The sequence below is a fragment of the Haemaphysalis longicornis genome, unplaced genomic scaffold (assembly GCF_048455015.1).
Source record: "Haemaphysalis longicornis isolate Haplotype H1 unplaced genomic scaffold, Haemaphysalis longicornis Haplotype H1 scaffold_13, whole genome shotgun sequence".
NCBI lineage: Eukaryota > Metazoa > Arthropoda > Arachnida > Ixodida > Ixodidae > Haemaphysalis > Haemaphysalis longicornis.
The window spans coordinates 4,515,864-4,520,157 of NW_027526233.1; positions in this window are offsets into that span (position 1 = coordinate 4,515,864).

Here is a 4,294-nt window from a genome sequence, read left to right on the forward strand (position 1 = left end):
AGCGGAAGACTACGTTGTCATGGCTTGAGACGACCCCTGAGACACAATGCAACGAAAAGTACAGAAGAAAGGCTGGTACTGCGTTACTGCGAAATGTAATACAATATTTGACAGCCGTTTTTGTGGCCTGGTAGGAAGCAATTCCAGCTGTCAGGCGTCTATAATAACTAAGTTTTAGTGCAGTGTTAGCTTTAAAAAAACGCTCCTTTTTTTCGGTCGTTACATCCACGTTCAAGCTTGATGCGGATTTCTGTTCATTGTTTATTTGTATTTTGTATTTGTATTTATTGTTCGTTTGGGCAGTACAATACAGAAATGACGGCGAGGCAAAGCAAAAGGAGGTATACCCTCCTGACTAGGCTTCACCCCGCTTGAGCAGCAACAGAAGCAGCTGTAGTGCACAAAACAGCATGCACTATACAAATAGTCTTCAGACATGAAGAAAGAAAAAAAAACATTTCACTACGATACCCGCAGAATAACGTAATATATAGCAATCACCCAGTCGAAAATGTCAACAGGAATACGATAGAAACCCAACAAGAATTCCTGTCGTACGACACAATTTCTATAGTTACGAGAGAATTCCTGTCGTTACGACAAAGCTTTCTGTTGTTACGACACACATTTCTGTCGTAACGACAGAGTCAATCTTCTCAACGACAAACATTCCTGTAGTCACAACAGAACTACCTGTCGTCACGACAGCCATCATGCTGTCGTGACATAGCCAGCTGTCGTGACGTCTGTCGTTACTACAAGACTACGACAAAAATGCTGTAGTAGCAAAGCTGGCTGTCGTGACGACAGAATCTTGAAGTAACTACAGAGGAATAAATGCTGTCGTGACGCCTGTAGTTGCAACAGGACCACGACAAAAATGCTGTAGTAGCAAAGCCGGCTGTCGTGACGACAGATTCTTGTCGTCACTACAGATGCGGCTGCCGTGGCAAAATATGTCGCGATACATGAATCTGTCTACACAACAGCCAGCAGTCGAACAAGATAATTCTGTCGTGAGGACAGCTTTGCAACTGCAGTTGCAAAGCTGTTATGTGTTTATTTCTTGCGATGAAAGAGAATATTTTTACCACTTTCCTGCTCACAGAATCAACGACGAAATGAAACTTACAATTTTAACATCGGGGACGCGGAGCAGAATTGAGTTTACTATTTTGCTCGCTGTAACACGACGACTAACAATATAAAACACACAATATCGCCCTAAACCCGACACCGCAACTCACAGCCAATAAAAAAATAAAAAGGTGCGAAACGCCCAAGAAGTGTCTTTCCATAAAAACCAAATTGTACGCGAGAAAAAAAGCTGAAACCAAACTCCACACCTACCCACATCGTGGCAGCAGGCGAACAGGTGAAGCACCAATGACAAAACTAAAAGAGAATCAATAAAGCAGACACAATAAAGTCCTAACCACATGGACGCGAAATCACGCGTCGCGCGATCGTCGGCGTCGTTCGGCGTCAACGCGCGGGCCCTCAGGAGAGGGCGAGCAACCGCATGAGACCGGCGAAGTCGCGCGCCAGTAGCTGCGTCAGCGGGCGTTGCTGGACGTCAATTGCCATCCTGTTGAAGTCGTTTATGAGCAGTTATTCATTGCTATATAAGTATGTTGGCAATGTATCTCGAGTCATCATGGTGAAATCTGAACAAAATAAGATAGGATGATAAACGAAGACGCACCTCGCAAAACTGCTTTAGATGCTTCTTGATTTAACCTGCATGTTATGTACCGACTGCAGGTGCATCAATTCAAAGTGTAAGCAAAACAAATTTGAGCGCTGCCTTGATACTGAGGTTACCGTCGAACGTCATTTGTAGGTTAAAAGGCAAGGTACTCTGGCACCCTGACTGTACCCTGTAAAAAAAAAACTGATCAAACCCTCGCCGCAAAAAAAAAAAGGAGGCTTTTTTAGGATTCGAACGACGGACTTCAAAACAAAAGTCCGACGCCCAACCCCTTGACCACACAAGGAGACAGGGAGACGCAGAGAATTTGGTGTACCAAACGAGGCTGCCCACAAATAGTGTCGGATGTGCTTTGTTTTGGTCGTGTTTGAGAGACTTGAGCTGTGGTAACGCTTGTTTCTTGCGTACCGATCTTGGAGCCGAGGACGACAATGCTAGTGCTACGAGCGATGTAACCACAGGTCCATCATTTGAGTGAAGAAAAGCTATCGCACATCCCCGGTCAGGGCAAGCCACGGGAGCTACGAATGGAAGGGAATGCGCCGCTAGAATTCTGGCGTTGATAACGCTTGCTCGTCACGCACCGATCTTGCAGACAAGCCACATTATGCTTATACTGGATGCGATGTAGTCAGAGCTCCCTTATTTAAATCGCAGATCCCCGATCTCCCCGTTGAAAGCCGAACAAGCCACAAATGGATAAGCGCTTGCGAACAGAAATAGCTTGCAATTTGTCTCAAGGCAACCGATTCCCGCAAGTTAAAAATAAATCGATTGTTTTCTGCTGAAAGGAATGACCCCAAACCACGCGAAGACAGACGCTGTCGCCCGCTTTCCGATGCTCTCTCGCGCTGCGTCGACGCCGATATCTGACGAGCGTAGACATCGGCGTCGCTCGGGCGTCAGCTCGCGTAGCCGTGCATTTCTGGCGACGACGTCGACGCGAGAAAACGCCGAAAGTGCTCTGCATGTGGCTGGGCCTTAAAGCAGCCCCGACCACTGCAAAAAGAAAAGAGAATCAGCGCACATGCTATGTAGCCGAGCACAGTGCAGAAACACGGTGCAGAAAATGATGTGTGACTGTGATAACACATGAAAGAACCGTGCTGAAGTTGGAAGCTGCTATCACTGGTTAATACAGTGCTAATTTTTATCAAGAGGTTTGTAACCCGTTAATAAATTATGTTCATTATTACAACCAAAATGATTGAGTTTTCATGTATCGCTTCATCGGCTTCATCTTCTGGCATCAACCAACGCCGCCTATATAGGCCTACTGAAGCCGTAACCAGCCGTAGCCGCAGCCCTCACTGTTGCAACACGCATGGCAACACACATTACGCAGCGTTTCTTTTCTTGCGCTGGTCGATCGTTGTCGTATGCACATAGTGTGACCGTGTAACAGAGCGTAACCGTGTAACGTTGTCGTTCAGTTTGTTTTGGAAGGTAGAAGAGAAGTCGTTGGGCCTACGGACGAGCGTAATTTTTTTGTGGTGGACGTCGACGACTACGAGCGTGGCGTGAGAAGTGTTTTGGCTCGGCGACAGCGAGACGCGGGAAGATTATTCGACGGCACCATCGTTCACATGACCGGTAAGTGTTCTTACCCCTAAATTGTGCATAACAGTGTCTGAGCGCTTTTTAGCAGTTTTACACCTGCCATTAACCACAGAAAGTAGGGAATGAATATCGGCGTGCCGGCTGAGCCGTCGGAAGGCGCGGAGATCCGCTTCACCGTATATTGCGCCGACGCCGAAGAAAATGGCTCGTATTACCACCTTGCACATTTTCCACGTCACATGCTCTATTCAGGACTGTGCTGGCTACCAGTTAGTCGGGTTAGGAATTCATCTGCATTGTTCGTGTCGGCGTCGAGTAGTCGTGAAGCCACATTCTCACGTACATACAGTCGGCAAAAGGCTTTAACGCGCGAGCGGCGTGCTCCGGAGTGCGCGGGAGACACGTAGTGACAACGCCTGGTTTAAGATAGGTAGAATGTGTGCATGCGAGGCCCGTATCAGCGCGATGGCTGTGTCCCTCCTCGCTGCACCCGTCGCCTTGGCTTCCACGCCTTCTTTTACCGTAATAAGCGCTGTGTGCCTGCGCTGCCGGGCCGGGAAACAAAAACCGGAGATTACCCGCCTTAACGCTCGTTGTGCGAGTTTTTCGTCTGCATTAGCCTTGGCGCACAGCTGTTCATTGCGTTATCGTACCGCCAATAGCTGCATGAGTCCCTTGAGCGCCACTGTCCGGTTTCAGTGCTCGGCTTTGCATGTCACTGCTGACGGGCTCACGCCACAATACTCAATGCACTGTGCAAGCGATCACGGCCCGATATCTAGTTACTATAAAACACCGGCAGCGATGCGTTTTCTGCTATTGTCGTTCGTTGTCTCGCATACAGGAAAACACTCCTGTCTAAATTGTGTAGGGCGCCGCAAAAAAAAGCGTTGCACGTAGTTAAACGCAGCCAACGCTCTACTACCAATCGCTCATTTCCGCTATTGTTTCCCGGCCCGGCAGTGCAGGCAGCGCTTCTCACGACGAAAGAAGGTACGGAATTCAAGGCGACGGGCACAGCGA